The 17,878-nt window shown below is 61.6% G+C and overlaps 1 protein-coding gene across 5 annotated transcripts in view; it reads left to right on the top strand.

The window, feature by feature from the left end:
* Positions 1–17,878, top strand: part of DAGLA (diacylglycerol lipase alpha) — a 62,634-nt gene that overhangs the window by 12,374 nt on the left and 32,382 nt on the right. Inside the window, exons 1-2 of one of the 5 annotated variants that reach the window (XM_067748796.1) lie at positions 15,923–16,855; positions 17,609–17,860. The exons of 2 other annotated variants lie outside the window; for them this stretch is intronic. The gene's annotated coding sequence lies outside the window, so the exon portion shown is untranslated. Of the gene's footprint in view, positions 1–14,117; positions 14,258–15,922; positions 16,856–17,608; positions 17,861–17,878 lie in introns of those variants that run through there. 2 more of the 5 variants (XM_067748798.1, XM_067748794.1) reach the window with 2 other exon arrangements.

Here is a 17,878-nt window from a genome sequence, read left to right as displayed (position 1 = left end):
TTTGTGATAAGAAGGAAAAAGTAGGTATAGATAAGCATGTCTGGTCCAGGGTCCTCAGGACACAGGTGCCAGTGGCAGCCCCAGACTCGCAGGACAGTGTTTCTCTTGCTCGACTTACCCCCGCTGGGGTATCCTTCACCTTGGTCCCTCCTTTCCAGGCTGTGCCCAGTGTTCCACAGTCCTTCCTGCTGTTTCTCCCACTTTTTCACTTCCTCTCTGCTTTGAGTCTTCCCTGGTGATGGCGGGGCACGTCCTCCTCTTTACACAAGAGGAACGAGTGGGCAGGGGAGAGCCGAGGGATGGGAGCCCCCCCCCCGGCTTGCAAGCCTCTGGGGCAGAGTTCAGTTTTCATCAGGGCATCGCCTAGGAGCCTAAGCCTACGTTCCAGAATCTAGGCACATAGAATGTGCTTGAGAAGTAATGGTTGAATGAATGACGCTTGGAATGCAGCCAACGAGAGGACAAGGACCCATAGCTGTGTGACCTTGGGCACATCAGCGCACCTCTCTGGGCTTAAGAGTCTTCATCGCTAAGAGTCAGGGAGTCTTGAACTCTGATGTCCCCCGGGCCCTTCCAGCTCTCCTCTCTGGTGAGTCACATGCCTTCCCACTCCTGCTCCTTTGCCTGATTTTCTAAGCAATTTGTGTTGTCCAGGAAGACCCCACCTGTCCGTTCCAGCTGCCCAGTAAGAGTGTGTGCAAAAGCAGCTGCTCAGGGCGGGGCCCTCAAGGCAAGAGACAAAGGGAGGAGCAGGAAGAAGGGAGACCCATGGTGCTGAGAAAGCCACCAATAGTAGAGGGCTTGAGGGCATCTGAGCGTTCCTGGATCTGATATAGTGGCCTCCCGTGTGTCATTTTTCATCTTCTCCTGACCGAAGCTGCCTTTATCCCAGTGCCTCTTGCCTGGCTTTGCAGCTGAGACCCAGTTTCCATCAGGCCCCAGCAGCCCCGAGTGTGGCCCTTTGAGCTGCTGTTTTCCAATGAGTGGCTCAGTGGAGAGAAGGGGTGGGAGAAATCCATTCAAGCCATTTGTTTTAAAGACATTTCAGTAAACTCATGGGATTTGTGGTTACATCTTTTCAATGTTCTTTCAAAGAAATGGGTGGGTTTCTGGGTCTCTCCAACCACCAACTCCCCTGCCTGGCAGCAGCCTAGAGGCAGGAGTTGGGAGCTAACGGCGGTGCTCAGCACAGAGCGCTTCCAGGGCAGAGGAGAGGGAGACAGGCTCTGTGCTGGCTGGGGCCCAGCCCCTGCACAAGGTGCATTGGCCCCCGGGGTTTCTGGGAGGCTTCTGTGTGCGGGGGGGGGGGGGGGGGGGCAGGGGGAGGTGGCGGAAAGAGTGAGCCTGGTTTCGCCCCTCTTTCTGCCTGGTGGTGAACTCCTGCTCAGCTGTGAGCACCCTCCTGGAAGCCTTCTCTGTCTGCCTTGGGCTAAGCAGCTGACCTTGCTGTGGGGTCCCTGGCATCAGAGCCTTGTACTCACTGACCTGTGTGTGGATTTCCTCCTCATTCTGCACTGTGAGTGCCTCAAGGTTGGGGCTTGTCATCTTCGCGTTCATAGCCCCAGAGGCTCCTTCTTTTTTTTTTTTTCTTTTTTTTTTTTTAATTTTATTTTTGGCTGCATTGGGTCTTCGTTGCTGCGCACGGGCTTTCTCTAGTTGTGGTGAGCGGGGGCTACTCTTCGTTGCGGTGGCTTCTCTTGTTGTGGAGCACGGGCTCTAGGCGCCTGGGCTTCAGTAGTTGTGGCACATGGGCTCAGTAGTTGTGGCTCACGGGCTCTAGAGCGCAGGCTCAGTAATTGTGGTGCACGGGCTCAGTTGCTCCGCGGCGTGTGGGATCTTCCTGGACCAGGGCTCGAATCCACGTCCCCTGCATTGGCAGGCAGATTCTTAACCACTGCGCCACCAGGGAAGTCCCCAGAGGCTCCTTCTTCAGATCCTGTTGAGCGCATCTGAAGCCTCGGCTGGGCGGGTCTGCTTCCCCACCCTGGTCTCGGAGCCCACCTGAGGCAGTGGGTGGGGCGGACTCAGAACATCACCCTCCCCTTACCTATGCCCAGAAGGTGGTCCTACCTGGGCGGGTGTCAGGCTGGAAGGGATGGGAGTAATGGAGTAGGTGGCATTCAACAGTGAGGCACCGGCCCGGCAGGACCTTGCCCACCAGGCCCCCTGCACACTCAGGCAGCCGGAAGCAGTGAGGTGACCACTAATGCCAGACGCCAACCGGTCTGGCGGGTTTGTGGGGACCTGGCCGGGTTTCTTGAGGGATGGGGTGTCCTGCAGGGAGCAGGCTTTGTTCCTGTCCTCTCTGTCTTTACCCTTTCAGGCTGCTCCTCTCCTGGCCTTGCTCTCCTCTCGGCCCCGCCTCCCTCCTCTTGGGCAGAGCCTTGACCCTGCCCTTTCTGGGGTTCAGGGCAGCCTTTAGTGGAGGTGCCCAGGCAGGAGACTAGCCAGGGCCCCACAGGAACGAGGTGGGCCCGTGAAGGCCTAGAGGCACTGAGACCCTGGGAGGCAGGATGCCCAGTGGCTGGGGAGAAGACAGGCACGGGGCCGGAGCTGACAGTGGCCTTGGCGACCGTGCTTCCACCCCCTTCCCCACTGCTGCGTCAAGCATAAGGGACCAGAGCCCCGAAGAGGCCACAGGGCAAGGCCTAGGGCCTGAGCCCTCACTTGTAGGGCTCCTCTGAGCCCTGACTCCTCCCTGCCCCGCAGCCAGGCTCCCCTCTCAGGGAGCAGGAAATGAGGGCGTTCTCTCGCCCTCTGCCGGGAGGGGCTGGGCACCCCGCTCCGGAGGTGTCAGCGGCACTGTCACCCAGCGGTGGGTGCGGGTGCCGGGATTTCCCTGGCTGACTCACTCGCCCCGGCCTGGCTGTGCCTCTGCCCAGGCAGGAGCTGTTCGTGAAGGTGTCTGGGTAGCGAGAGCGGCTCACACAAAGGGAGTCCCGGGAACCGGGGGAGGGGGGGCGGGGGGAGGGGGGCAGTTCCCTCCACGGAGCCCTCAGGCCTCCCTCCTGCCCCACGGCACGCCCCCCGCCCCTCCCCCCCAACCCCACACCTCCATCATGCGTAGTGACCCCACTTCCCAACACGGGGGGAGCCGTGAGGCATGGAGGGTCCTGAGCCCAAAGAGTGGGCCTGGCCGCTCCCTGCCTCCCTGAAAGAGTCCCCCAAGGGTGATGAAACGCCTTCCCTCCAAAGAACAGAGAAGCCATTGATTCCCTCGATCCCCAGGCGTTTCACAGACAGGGCGGCCTGCTGGGGGTACTGAGAGGCAGGAAGCGGGGCCGGCACAGTGACCCAGCCCAGGGGCCAAGGACCCTTGGAGAAAGGGTGAAAATTGTCGGCTCCCCTCCAGAAGAATTCACACAGGCCTGTGCGCAATTTCCGGGCCCACAGATGCCCCGGAGCACGGCTTCGGCCCCCCGGGCTGCCAGCGGCCTGTGCCGCCCTCCAGAGAGCAGGCCGCGGGACGAAGGTGTCGCAGTTACGGCGTGGGGGGGCCTGGGGAGGACCGAGCAGACAGAGTGTGGAGCGCGGCTGGAGAGCGGGCCTGTGGGGGCGGCAGCAGCAGGGCCGCGTGGGGCAAGCCGGGCTGGGGGTGGGATGGGATGCACCGTTCTGGGTGATTGCTCCAGAGCGCCTGCCTTCCCCTTGCCGACGCGAGGGGGAGTCGCCCCCTGACCTCTCCAGGCTGGAATGGCAAGGGCCGGCAGCCCCCCACCGCCCTGGGGGCCAGGCTGCCAGGGCTGAGGTCCCTGGGCGACATTCAGGACCCTGGCACAGTTCAGTCTAGGTGAGCAGGCTTCTCAGCCCCCTACCCACCCTCCTGGTCTAGTGAGAGATGCAGCGGTTTTTGTTGGCTGGGTGCCGGCGGGGAGCTCCAGTGTCTCTGATGAGCGGGCTGCCTAGCCCCCTGGCCAGCATGTCCAGCCTTGTTGGCCACACTAGTCCCTCTGTGAGCAGGCTGAGGGCAGGGTGGCCCGGGGAACGAATGGGGTTTGCGGGCCCAGCCTCCAGAACAGTGGGGCTGCAGGCACAGCCACGAGGGCAGGGCTCTCCCTCCCCGGCTCTCAGCTCAGCCCCCTGCTGCTGTCGGGCATGGAGGCTGCTTCACAGCAGCCCGAGCAGGCAGGGCACGAGGGAGGCCTGGCCTGAACTGGGTTGGGCCCTCGAGACAGGGCCAGCACACCTCAGCCCTCCAAGGGCAGCTTTCTTTAAAGACCAGAGGGCAGCCCTGCACAGGAGGCTGCGGAGGCCCCGGGAGCTGGGTTGCAGGCCAGGGGTCATGTTCTGCCCCCGACCTGCTGCTGACCTTGGTGTGGCCTGGGGCAGGTCTCTGCATCCTTAGCCCTCACTCTCCTCCCTGAAATGAGCATGTGTGACTCAGTGGCCCAGAAGGTTCCTTCCCACCCAGATGTTCTCCTGTTGTTCACTGAGCCCCCAGCTTAGAGACTGAGGGAGGGCCCGAGGACCTTCTCCTGATGCGCCTAGGTGGCCAGGTGCGCCCGCACCGTGGAGCAGGGCAAAGGTCCTCTCTTGGACTCTCCATGTCTCCTCCCTCCTCCCTGGGGTGATGGGCTAAAGTGAGATAATGGCCACAAGCTTCCAGTACAAGACCTCTGACAGGTCGTTGGGCTCTCGCTAAATAGTAGTTGGTATTGTCACCCTTATTATCATTACGTTTGAGATGTTATTATTGTGGTGGAGTTGGCTCCCCAGAGCCTGCAAGGGGCTCCCTGGAAGGGATGGTGTGGCCCATGCCCTGGGCTGGCATCCAGGCCCCCAGTCTGCTTGAGAAGCAGGAGGTCAGACAGGGGCAGCTGGAGGGTCTGGGCAGGCGGGAGGGGTCCTGTCCCCGGTCAGGCGTGGCTGAGCCACCGACTCCCATCTGCAGAGGGGCGACCCGCCCTCCGCGAGTTGGCTGGGAGACCTCAGAGCTGAGGAGTGCGTGTTCTCCAAACATCTTGTTCACAGCAGATGGCAGCCACAACTCCCTCTCTCCCTGCAGTTCCGGCTGCACTTCCCTGCGCTCACCCTCCTGTTAACTCTGCTTTCTGCTTTTGGAGGTGGAGAGGCAGCCTGCAGCCCCCGAAGCCGCCTCTGACTGTGGTGAAGCTTGGTGCTCAGAGCGTGGACAGTGTCCAAGGGAGGGGAAACCTCGAGCCCCCATCTGCCTCGTCAGGGAAGCCGTCTTGCCCAGGTTCCCACACTCCGTCTTAAGTCTCTTTGGCCAAACAGGCCAGCAGCGTGATCTCAGAAGAACAAGGGCCTGGGCCTGGTTTGACTTTTCTTGAGCAGCTGTTAGGCACCAGGCACTGTCTGGGTGCCACGGACACAGGCAGAAGGTGCAGCCCCGCCCTCTAGGAGCTCCCAGCCTGGTGGGGAACCAGGGTACCCGGGGCGGAAATGGAGGGGCGCTGATCAGGTCTGCCTCGGGGTTGGCAGGCTTCCATGGGCTTCACTGAGGAGGTGGTGTTTAGGCTAAGCCCTGACGGGCTGAGGAGTTCCCAGGAGAATAGGATTAGAAAAGGCATCCTGTGCAGCGAGAAGGGCCTGTGCAAAGGCACGGAGGCATGAAGAGCTCAGACCCTGCAGAGCGCTCGACTGTGGCGAGTGGTAGAGCAGATAAAGGCCAAGCTACTTCATCAGCGTGAGCCGTTCAACCCCAGGGTGGGGTCTGCCAGGAGGGGCAGACAGTGCCCCTCTGGCTGCTTGTGGGGCAGGGCCAGCCTGAAGCAGGAGCCCTGCATGGGGGCCAGTGGGGCCCTAAGCAGCTGGAGGGAGTTCCGGGATCTGACTGCCCTGACTGCCCTGGCTGCCCTGGCTGCCCTGACTGCCCTGGCTGCCCTGAGTTTGGGACCAGCAGGAGCAGCCCCTGCTGGTGGAGCAGCCCCTGCTGGTGAAGCAGCCCCTGCTGGTTGAGCCATAGGTTAGAAGTCTCCCCCAGGGGCTGAGGCCAGGAGGCGATGAATGAGCATGCCCTCGGAGGGTGTGGTGCAGACTTCCACGGTGCTGCCTCTCGTTCTGTGACCTGTCCCAGCTTCACCCCACATCCATGTGGCACTGGACAGAGCCCCCATGAATCGAGACCCTAGTCTATGCCAAACTGCACTAAGTGCTCCCACGCGGGCCTCCTCCCATTTAACCCTCACGAGAGCGGTGCACGTGGGCATCACCCCAAGGTCCTGAGACTTGTTCAGAGTCACCCAGCCAGGATGTGGCCAAGCTCCAGGCCCAGGTCAGCCTGACCCTCCCCTTGCACGCCTCCTGCGGGGTTACGTACCCTGTCCCCTAGAGAAGTCTCGGTGTGCAGGGCGGGGTGGGGGTGACCCACAGTATTTGCTTTTCCCAGCCCTGCTTTTGCTGCGCCGCCAGCACCTGGCTGACTGTTTGCCCAAGGGTTCGTCCTCCAGGAAGATGGGTGGGGCTGGACGGGGGTGGCAGGCAAGTGGTCCGCTGCTTCTGGGCTTCCAGCCTTTTTGCATAACTGAGAAGGGCTGCACTGCCCATAAGCGCCACACCCTGCAGTCCACGATGCTGCCCCAGCAGTGCCTGGCCTCGCCCACGCAGAGCATGTGACTTTGCAGTGCTGGGCCTGGCATGCCTGGCATGCCAGGGCAGCAGTCGCAGCAGCAGCTGGACAGTCAGCAAGGAGCAAGAGAGGTCCCCAGAGCCCTTGTGTCAGGGCACCAGTGTGGAGGCGAGGGGTGGCATCAATGGGACTTTTGTGTGGCCAGGGTCAGAGGAGCACATGGCCCAAGCCAGGAGCGTTCCACCAGACCCTTCTGCCCCTTCCTTTCCTGGGGTTGCTGCGCCTGTCCACGGCCCCTGCCCTTCCTCCCAGCGAGGAGAGCCTGCCTGGATTCAACCAATCCCTGGCCTGCCCTCACCCCCTTTCAGAAGAATCAGCCCCAGGAACTTCCCTGGCCCTGGGCCCTCCCCTCCGCCTGCCCTCCTGAGAGTGGCTTTCACTGACCCCGAATGTGCTGGCGGCTCCCTGAGGCCAGGGGCCTGGTCCTCGGGGCCAAGGGAAACAGATCAGGTAAACAGAGGCTGGGAGGGCCTGGTGTCCCAGGGGAGAGGGAACCCTTTCTTCCCCGGAGCTGGGACCCCAGGGAGACGCCTGCATTAGCTGGGCAGGGAGCCGCCACCTCCCTCCCTGCAGTCTTGCCTGTGGCTCCGGTCCTGGGAGAATGAGGAATCTCGCCTCACTGCAGGGTGCCCACCTTGCCTTGCACTGTGGCCTTTAGCAAGCCCACTGCTGTGGCCTGTGGTCACTCCACCACTTGGTAGCTGTCAGACAAGCGGTGAGGAATAGCAGGCTGTCGCCAAGAGGCTGTACTGTACCCACCATGGGCAAAGAGCTCCGTACGCAGAGGGGAGCCAGGAGAGCGTCCTCGCTCAGGCTTGGGGACAGCCTTCGCAGGTGGGCGCAGCTGCAAGTCACCCATGCTGGCCCTTGGGGGGCCGGCTGTGTGCTGGGGCTGGGGAGGCAGCCTGGTCCCTCCACCACCACCTCTTACCTGGGGAGCAAGGCTGACATGGAAGAGGGGAGTCTCCTTCTAAGTCACAGTGGCCGCCAGGCCCTGCCCAGCCCTCTCTCCTGCTGCTGGTCAGGGGTGGGTGCCCGCTTGGGGACAGACACAGAGTCTGCAAGCTCGGGAGTCATTTTAAACAGCCCCATGGTCAGGCCTTTCATCCAGAAGGAGGCTCCTTAACATACCCTGTGCTCGAGCCCCTTTTACAGGAAGCGGGGCTCCGAGAGGTTGCACCTGGCCCACAGTTCGTAGCAGCCGAGCCCATACCAAGCCTGGATTCTCTGACAGCGAGCCCCATGCGTCCCCCCCTCTGCCCCCGACTGAAACCAAAGTGCTAATAAATGAGCACATCGATACATAATTCATCCCACCTGGGATCCCTCTGGCCTTTTTTTCTCTGAGGAACTCTGAGCCCTTCCCAGACGTGATCTCATGTGTCCTCCCAAGGCCCAGAAGAGTTGAGAGGAGGCCAGGCGCTGAGGGTGGTGGAAGGGCCGCACAGAGCGGGCCAGGGGGCCTAGAAACCAGCCTGCCCGCTGTCCAGGCCCCCTTTAGCCCCCTGCCTCTGGTAGGGGAGATGCTGGGGCGGGGACGTGTCTCCCGGTGGGCCTGTGCTCTGCCTCTGGTCTCCCGATTGTGCAGGTGTGAGCCAGGAGGAGAAGGGACGCTGGGAGAATCCTGATGGGGCCCCACGGGGGGATGTGGGGGGGGGATGTCGAAGCCCAGGGCTCTGTCTTAAGGGGAAGTAATCTCGTTGTGAGGCTTTTTATAGTGCTTTCCTTCTAAGAAGCCTCCGCTCTGTCTTGTTTGTTCTCCTCACATTCCTAGGAAGTTGGCAGAGAGCAGATGAGGGTCACGGGGAGGAGGCAGAATGAGGATCTGCAGGGCAGGCCCTTCACCAAGTCGTCTCCTGTCCCCCAGCGGCCCAGGAGGCAGCCACTGTTCCTGTCTCCATTGTCTGGAGAGGAGCGAGGCTTAGAGGCTCCAGGGTCACAGGCAAGTCACTGACGGCCTAGGTTTGGGCCTTGGTTCAGATTGATTTAAAACACTGTGCCTAGAGTGGTCCTTCCTGGCCCATCTCCCTCCCAGGGCAGCCGTTCAGTGGCATCAGTATTTCAGCATCTTCCCTGGGATTGTGTCCCCCAGGCAGAGGCCGAGGGCCCTTGGCACTTGAGCGTTCAGGGGAATTAAAAAGCGAGTCCTGGGGAAACGGGAGATCGCTGAGGCTCTAAGAGGGGAGTCATTCCCCAGGCGCTCCCTTTCCTCCTCGCTGACAGCGGGCCCCAGGATCCTGGGGAGCCCCCCTGGCCACCCGGGCTGCAGGCACATGGGTCCCTCAGGGACCCTGTCTCTGGGAGGGGACTTGAGTGCCCACTGCGTCCCGAGAGCACGGCCCGCAGTGCCCTCCCCGCTGATGTGCGCCCGCCCCCCAGTGGCAGGTGGGCACTACAAGCCACCCCCCCACGGACAGGCCAGCTCATCAGTGCAGTGGAGCCCCTCAGTGGGGTGTGGGGTTGGGGTGGTGGTTGACCAGCAGACAGAGACACCCTCTTCCCGAGCCTGTCTCCCCTCCTGTAGGGGGTTCCCATCAACTCTGAGGTCTCCTCTGCCTGAGTTACGCGCCCCCCCCACCCCGCGTGGCCGTATCCGTGGTCAGAGCCAGTGGCCGGAAGAGTCAGGAGTTGAACATTGAAGGAGAAATGCCTCCAACCTCAGGCTCGTTGTGGCGAGGCCTCAGGTGTGGGAGCAGAGCCCAGGGACCACCCCGAATGGGTGCCTGCTGGACCGACACCCTGGCCTGTGGCACACGCGAGGGCAGGACTGGGCCGAGCTGAAGCTCTGGGGAGTGCGTTCCCCCAGGAGCAGGGGAAGCAGGGCGTGGTCCATCCTTCCCGGACTGCAGGAAGCGCTCCAGAGCCCGCCGGCCTGGTGTCTCAGGGCTCCGAGGGCTGCTGCAGTGCCGGCCCCTCTGCCTGTCCAGCTGCACAGCAGTCAGGCTGGGGCATCCTCGGCAGCGCCCGTCCCGTCTGTCACCACTGTCTGCTGAAGCTCATTCTGAGCCCTGCTCCTCTCCCCACCCCTGTCGTGCCCGCCCTGGCCCGGAGTTTCCCACTGCTCCCAGGATGAAGCCTGGCTCACGAGACCCCAGGAGCGTCTCCAGCTTGGCCCTCCCGTCTGGCCAGTCTGGTCTTTAATCCGCGTCCTCCAGGCTCTGCACACGGGCCTCTTCCATGTGTTCCCCCGCTACCCTCTCTCTGTGGCCGCCTTATTCCGTCTTATCCTTCAGATCTCAGCTCCGGCTCCCAGCTCTTAAGACAGCTGCCCCTCACCTCCCTGCTCAGGCTCTGACACGACCCCTCTTCTGAGCACAGGTCATAGAATTTTTCACCGTTGTGTGTGAAGATTAGCTTGAAACCTCTTTCCTTCTAGCCTGTCAGCTCCGGGAGGGCTGGACCCACCTGGGCCTTTATTTACTGCCGTGGCCCCTGGCATGTAGCGGGCACTCCGTGCGGTGGAGGGTGGAGGGTGGCTGCATGCGTGAACTTAATTTTTACTAGGCTTCACCTGTGTTCACACCCCCAGGCCCCACCTGGGGAGCTGTTCCCAGCCTCTTCTCGCCTCACATCCTGGTGCCACCCTGAGCCCGGGATCTGAAACCAAACTCTGGCCACATGTGAGGGCTAGGGTCCTCACCGCTGCCGGGCCCGGGGCCGCCTCATGTCCTGTGCTCCTGGGTCAGCCCAGCCTGGGGTTTGGGGCCCGGGTCCGCCTGGGGTCTCTTGAGGAGGGAAGGGCTCACTCAGACGCCTGCCACCGATTAGAAGAAGGACAGTCACAGTCGAGTGCATCCAGGGAGGCTTCTGGGGAGATGGCAAGTTTGGAAGCCAGGTGGGGTTGCCGAGGAGCCGTGGACTGAGGAGGGGGCCGGGGGCCCGGGGTCAAGGGGCCTTGGAGCCTTCGGGCTTGAGGACGGTGGCTGTGGTGGATGGTTACGGGCCTCGCCTCCTGTCTCCTCTGTGGGTCGGCCAGGCCTTCGCTCTCTGGGGACCCAGTGTCCCCGGCGCTTGCCGCCAAGGTGGTAGAAAGGTTGTGGGAGACTTTCTAGCCGCAGCCGTCCCCTCAGTGTCAGGGTCTTCCCAGCCCTGGCGGGGACCCCGCTCAAGGTGGGGATGGGCTGTCGGGCTGCAGGGACGTTCTGGGCGGGCAGCTCCATCTGACGCTGGCAGGGAGGGGCACCCAGGAGGCCCCTGAGCCCACGATTCTAGGTCACCTCCTGCACCATCCAGCGGCAGGAGTGGTATTTATAGCAGCCAGCAGCCGCTGAGGGTGGGGCAGTCGGCAGGAGCCGTGGCGCAGGCCGCCCCCCTCCGGCCCCCTAGCTCTTGCCGACTCCCTCGCCCCCGCCCCGCCCCACCCCAGAGCCTTCCTGGGCAGGCGGCAAAGGGCTGGGCCTGCCGAGGGGACAGGCGTTGCCGCGCTCCCCGCCGAGCCCCAGAGGAGACAGGGTGCCTCTTTCTGCCTGGCAGGAGCCTGTCCGCCTCCCGAACCCCAGGCGGGCATCCCGTTAGCACTCAGTGCACGGCCCTGCTGGCCTCTCTCGACGGCGCCGTCAGCTCTTGTTGAAAGGTTCGTCCCCTGGGGTCACCAGCAGCTTTGCCGACCCCCCAGGGCCGGCAGGTGCAGTGAAAGGCCTGTCTCATCCCTACTGGTAGTGGGCAGCTAATGGGGCCATGGGCACCTGCCCCAGGTTGACTGGGAGAGGCCCTGCCAAATGCCCATTGGCTCCCTGCCGTGGCCTTGTTAAGTGGCTATGGAGTGCCACGCAGGGCTGGAAGGACGGGCAGCAGTCCAGCCCTCGGTCACCAGGGCTGTGCCAGGCAAGTGGCCGCGGCTCCACCTCCTGCCACACCCAGGGAGGAGGCCAGGAAGCAGAGGCCACAGAAGTGACAGTGTGACGAGGCTGGGGCCCCAGGCCCTGAGGGTGAGTCCTCTGGGAAGGAAAGTGACACCCAGCTCCGGAGCCGGAGGTCGGGCCCTGCTCTCTCCGAGCCTTCACCTGCCCAGATACAGGGCAGGACCGAAGGGCGTGAGGAGGCAGAAGGCTGACCTTTGTCAGGTGCCTGATGGGGTGGCCCCCACTGTGGAGGCCAGTGCTCCCCCCATTTCCAGTCTATGTGGCCCCGAGCCTCTGGGTGCATCCCCCAGGCCAGGAGAGAAGCAGGGGGAGGCCAAGGTTTCCTCCTTGGGGGCCTCCAGTGTAGCGGAGAAGGTGAGGCGGGAGCGCCCGGAGCCTGCGGGAAGGTGGGCTGCCACTTCGCTGGTTAGCCACAGGCTGACCCACCAGGGCTGGGGCTTAAGGCCAGCTGGACAGGCCCTGAGCTTCGCCGGGGAGGAACCCCTGGAGTGAGTGGGCGTCTGGAGAGCAGGAAGCACTGGGCAGGGCCCGCTCCATTGATGAGCAGGAGATGGACATGGGAGCAGGAAGCAGGCTTGCCCAGTGGCAGGGCCGGAGGGGGCTGTTGGTGGAGAGCTCTGTAGCTAATGCTTGGGAGTTTTAATCTCATTTAAAGGGCAGTCAGGAGCCCTAATGCACTTTGGAGGAGGGGGTTGATTTAACTAAAACTGTAAACATGTGTGCGCCTAGCTACTGCTACCAAGCCCCCGCTCTGTGCCGGACCCGGCTCTCAGCACTTCACAGCTTTGAACTCACTTTGTCCTCTTCCACGAGGGAGGTGCTGTCATCACCATCCCGTTCTACCGAGGAGGAGGAAGCAGTGGTGGATTCGTCTTGGGAAGTGACTCCGTGCCGTACCGTACTTTGAAGGTCACGGCTCAGTGCACGTCTGAGTGGACAAAAGCCGGGTCCAGCCCTGTCCTCCATCCAGTGGCCTTCGAGCCCGCACCGCTTCCCGGAGGCCTGTGGTCACGTGCTTGGGTCCGGCTTTGTCGTGCCTGGGGAGGTGCGAGGGGATGAGGGGCCTGTAGGAGTCTCTGAGCACCTGGCTCAGTGTTTCCTTTGGCCCTTTGTGGCTCAGGCCAGGCAGACACGTGTGATGGTCGAATTCGCTTGGGCTCCTGGGTGGAGCCGTCCTGCACCAAAATAGCAAGTAGAACTCTAGAAGTCAAGGCCAGAGTGGACCTGACAGGTCATCCTGTCCAGGGCCTCTCAAACGTTTTTAAGCACTGAGACCGTTTAGCTCAAACACAGTGTTACCAGCAGCCCCAATATGGAAAAGCTGCTCTGGCCACGTAGCCTGCAAACCCTCGCCAGCTGTGACCGTCTCCCCTCCTCTGGGGGTGTCTGAGGGTTTCCAGAAACCCACTTGGGAGAGCACTGCCATCCGCTCACGGGCACAGGAAGGGAGGGCCACAGAGGGGCAGGGCCGGGGCTGAGGCCTGAGGGCCGTTGGAAGCAGCACCTACCACCTCCAGCGATGCTCTGTGGCGGGACAGGACGCCGGCCCTCCGGTCACACGCGGGAACTCTGCAGACCTCCTCCCCCGGGAAAGAGCTTGTGTTACGCAGTCACTCGATCCCTGCCTGCTTCTGCGATGCCCAGGGAATGGTTGAAGTGAAACTCAATAGCCTGAGTGCGGGCCTGTGCCCTAGATGGCCGTGCTGCCCGGGCAGGCGGCCCCTCCGCCGATCCTCCGTGGCCCGTGCAGCCTCCCGGAGCCTGGAGAGCATTTCCCACAGTGCAGGCAGAGGAGGCAGGCGCGATAGGACCGTGATGGCACAGGGTATGCTGGGCGTGGGGGTGGGTTCCCAGAGGGGAGGTGTCAGGCTAGGGGTGCCCACTTAACATCCTCATTAGCAGCCTCGCTAGGGAGCCCCTCCTGAAGTGGAGGGTGCTAATTCCTCTCAGAGGTGTTGCCGCACCTGGAACGGGGAGTCTCTTCTCGGAAGCTCTTGGGAAGCCGGCCAGAGCATTGCAGATGAACTGCCTTCTGGGGGCCCCCCAGGCACTGGCTCGCAGGAGAGCAGAGGCCCTGGGGGAGGTGAGGGGCGAGAGGGCCTGGCGGGGACTGCCGGTAGGATGCAGAACTGGGCATCCAGCCCTCAGGGCATCCAGCCACTGAGCCACTGAGCTGGGAACACAGACAGACAGGGGCATTCCGCAGGAGCACAGGTGTGGCCTTGGGCCGGAGCTCCCCAGTCCCAGCTGAGCCGTGGGATGGTGATTCCCATCTCAGTGGCTCTTCGTGGATTAAGGAGGCAGAGCCAGTGAAGCCTCAGCCTGGCAGGTGGGGCTCCTAGGAGAAGCTGCCATCCCTGCCTGAGAAGGTAGGTCAGGGCATTGTGTAGGCTGGCACGGGTGAGGGCAGGCATGGGTCAGCCTGGTGCCAGGGGTTGGGAGCAGGGCCTTTCCGTGTGGGAGGCTTGACTTCCCTCACGGAGATCAGCGGCCCTGCCACAACTCGGGCAGTGAGGACGAGGTCTGAGCGCTCTCAGGAGAGGTGATGGATAAATAATGCTGATATCAGCTAGTACTTCCCGAGAGCTGAGCGCTTCATATGCATTATTTCACTTACTCCTTACGACTCCCTGTGAGGCGGGTACCTCCATTGTCCTCTTTTGCAGATGAGGAAACGGAGGCTCCGAGAAATGAAGGTCACAGGCAACTAGAAGTGACAGAACCAAGATTCAGACTCGGGGCTGTCCCACTCCGGGGCCGGAGGGAAGGCAGCGGCAGGCTCCTTCGATGAGCCGTCACCCTCCAGGTGCCCGCATTTGAGAGGGTGGGTTCCAGGGGAGGCGGGGTAAAGACATTGAGCACGTGAGGGACCCTGAGAAGACCACAGGGGCAGCACAGAAAGGACTCCGCCTGGACAGAAACAAACCTGGGCTGGGTGCCTGCATCCGTCCACAGACAGACGGGAGGAACTGGCCAGGGGCTGGGAAACCCAGGTGCCGCGAGTGCCCAGCAGGAGGCCAGCAGAGCCTGCCTCTTCCCCGGGCACCAGAATGAGTGTGGGACAAAGGGCATTCCTAGTTTCAGGAAAATAAACAGTCTCCAAGGAAGAATTCAGAAATGAAACCTGGCCTGGCCAGAGGGGAACCTCTTCCACTATGGGAAACAGGTCCATTCCGGCCCAGAACTAAGTAAGCCCCGGTGTAACCGCACCCCCCGCCCCCAAGGAGAGCACGGGGAGGGCTGCGGAGTAGCCACGGGAGGGTCCTGCTGCCTCCCGGGCCCTCCGTCCTCGTCCCCCAGCAGCCAGCCACTCTCCCAGAACAGCTAGTTGATTCCCGGGGAGCTGGTGTCAGTGACAGGGCCCGTGGCAGATGGTAAATTCTGTTTGTTGTAGATGAGTGGAAAATAATTAGCGTGAGAACGAGAAGCTGGAGCCTCTGTGATGAAGGAGCCCTGAGGAGGGCTCGGGAGGGGCTGAGAGCACAGCCTGGAGCCTCGGGCCTGGCCCTCACCAGCTGAGTGACCTTGGGCACGTTTCTTAGCTTCTCTGGGCCTGTTTCCTCATCTGTAAAGTGGGTTAACAATAGCACTCACCTCATAGGGCTGCTCCAAGGACGCCACTGAAGTAGGTAATATCTGTGAGCGGCTTGCTCCTACGGTACCTGGCGTGTAGTAGGTGACACGTAAGAATTTTTTTTAAATAACTGGAGATAGAATAATGGTTGGAGCTATTTCCGGGTCCAGCCCAGCATGACCGTAGCCGTGGCCCCCAGTAGCTGGGGCCCCTCCTTTTCATCCTCTTCCCTGAACTCTGTGCCCAGCTCCCAGATTGCTCTTTCGTGGGGAGGGGCTGTGGCCAGCAAGCACGTGGATGTGGAGAGAACTCAGCAGGGAGGCCTGGCTTCGAAGCCTGACTTGGCCTCCCACTCCCTGGGTTATTTAACCTTGGAGCCTCGGTTTCCCTATCTGTGACATGAGAACAGCTATACCCACCCATGGGCTCGTGGTGAGGGGCACAGGAGGTGCTTCCCCTGGTCCTTCCAGCCTGCCCTGGTGGGGAGGGCCAGGAAGGGGCTTGCGAGTCTGAGACTCTGCGCGGGGGAAGGGAGCAGAGGCGGCAGCATCCCCCCCGCCCCCACCGTTTCAGTCCCAGGGCCTGGGCGTGTGAGGACCCACCTCTTGCCGAAATCCGGCCTCAGCCCCGGGCTGGCTTGCCTCTACCTTCTGCTTCGGCACAGCTGACGTGTGAAAAGCAGCGGCTTTCCGGCCCCTAACTTGGGTTGCACACACCCAGGCCCAGGCTGGCTGTGCACGTGGCCCCCGGCCCACGCGCGCTCCTTCTCTGTCGCCTCCTTCGCTGCCCTGCCCCTCCCCGTGCCTCCCAGAGCCCAGCTTCTGTGTGGGACCCCACACCTGGGAGGGAGAGGGACTCGAAGGGCCGAAGGAACATGTGGGAATAAGGAATCGCACTGAGGGGCAGGGAGTTTTCCTTTTAAGTAACTCAAGGAGGCTACTTTGAAATCCCAGCCCTGCCTCGTCTTTGTCATGGGATCTTCGGGCAAGCCATCGCCCCTCTGTGACCTCGGTTTCTCCATCTGTAAAGCTGGGGCGGTACCCCTACTGTCTGACGAGGCTGGAATAAGAGGACGCATAAAGTTTCTAGCTCTGGGCCCACCACCCACGCACCTCCAGGCAGCCCGTGGACCCACCCCCGACCCCCGGGCTCAGTTTTCCTTATCTGCAGAGTGGGGCCAATGCCCACAGTCTCCCCGTGGTGGTGTGACCAGGAGTCTGGAGCCACAGGAAGACCCGGAGAGCTCTTTGTGGTCCCCGAGGCCATGGCCCCTCACTCCGTGGGGGACACGGGACGCCTGCTCCTGGGTTCAGAAACAGGCCTTTAGCTGAACTCTGCTCCTCAGAAGCAGCAGTTAAAACATGGGCTCTGGAACTAGGCTGTGTGACCTGGAGCAAGTCACTTCATCTCATCTGTAAAACGTGGTAATAGCAGTGCCTACCTCACAGTTACTATGAGGATTAAGTGAGTTATGTTTGCAAAGGGCTTAGACAAGACCCAAGACGTGGTAGGCAACTGACAAATGCTGGAGGGAGCAGAACACCTGGGTCCCCAACTTCAGGTGGGCTGAGCTCTCCTCCATCGCCCTGGAACCGCCCTGCAGCCTCGTGAAATGATTCTAGTTAATACGTGCGGATCCCCTCTCTCTGCAGGTGCTCCCTCATGTAAGCCTCACAAGCCAGCAGAGAGATGAACTAGCTCTCTTAACTAGCCACACAGCTGAGAAGTGGAGGTGCTGGGATTTGACCATCCCTGGAGCCCGTGCTCTGGACACGGCTAAAGAGTGCAGGAGCCGTCTGCCAGCCCACGTAGGCCAGAGGGCAGCCCCTGGTGAGCCCGCCCCAGCTGGGACAGAACCTCTGGGGGCCACCACTTGCCCTGCAGGCTGCCCGGGGTCCAGTCTCCCTGCAGTCAGATGCACCCCTCAAGACTAGACACGCTCCAGCGCCCGACACAGCCCCAGAGGGCTTAGCAGGCAGCAGGTACCTGTCCCTTTCACTGTTTCTGGAGCATCTTCTCATTTCAAAGCCCTGTCACGTGGGGCATCCCATTCATTATGGGAATGGGAGTCCTGGGCCCTCCCCTCAGGGCCCCAAGGATTGCAACACCTTACAGAGCTACAAGAGTCCTTACCCAATTTCCCTTTTAACTTTGGCCACCAGGAAGCGCGGAGTCTAATGATAGTTCTACATGTAGCTCCTGTGAGGGCCTTTATGCCTTACACACGTACAACAATTTCCCTAACCTTCTATTTTAATCTACTTACTTTTTGTTCTGAGGTTTGTTTCTACATTTATATTCCACCTTTTCATTGTTTGTGGTTCCTGTATAGGCACCTGCAGCCTTAGCTGTGGATGTAAATAAATATTAACAAATACAAAAATACAAGCCTCCCTTAGTCCAGGCTCCTTATTCTTCAGAAGAGGTAACTGAGGTCTGGAGGGGTGGTGACTTTCTGGCCTGGGGGTGCTGCCCTTGGTCTGGGACTGGCAGCTCTGGCCCAGTCACCAGGCCTCAGCAGGTAGGGCTAAACGGGGTCTAGGGAAGGTGGGCTTGAGGCTGAGGTGTCCTCTTCTTCACCAGCTGAGCTGCAGAGTGATGGGGACCCCACCCGCCGAGAAGGTGGAGAGCTAGCCACTGATGACTCTGCGTGAATCCGTACAAATGATTGATGCCTTCTTTCGGGTTGATCTCCAGCGAGGGAGCTCGTGTGGATTTTGCCGGCTTCCAAGAGAGTTATGTATCAAGAGTGCAAAAGAGAGGATCTCAGCCCAGGCTCCCTGGGGTGACACTGCTAATGGGAGTGCCTCTCGGGGAGTTCGAGAAGGGCGTGCTGTAAGGAAGGGGAAGGGA

Source organism: Pseudorca crassidens, chromosome 9 (genome assembly GCF_039906515.1).
Source record: "Pseudorca crassidens isolate mPseCra1 chromosome 9, mPseCra1.hap1, whole genome shotgun sequence".
Taxonomy (NCBI): domain Eukaryota; kingdom Metazoa; phylum Chordata; class Mammalia; order Artiodactyla; family Delphinidae; genus Pseudorca; species Pseudorca crassidens.
The sequence above is the reverse complement of the archived record's forward strand: the minus strand, read 5'-3'. Positions and strand labels throughout refer to the sequence as shown.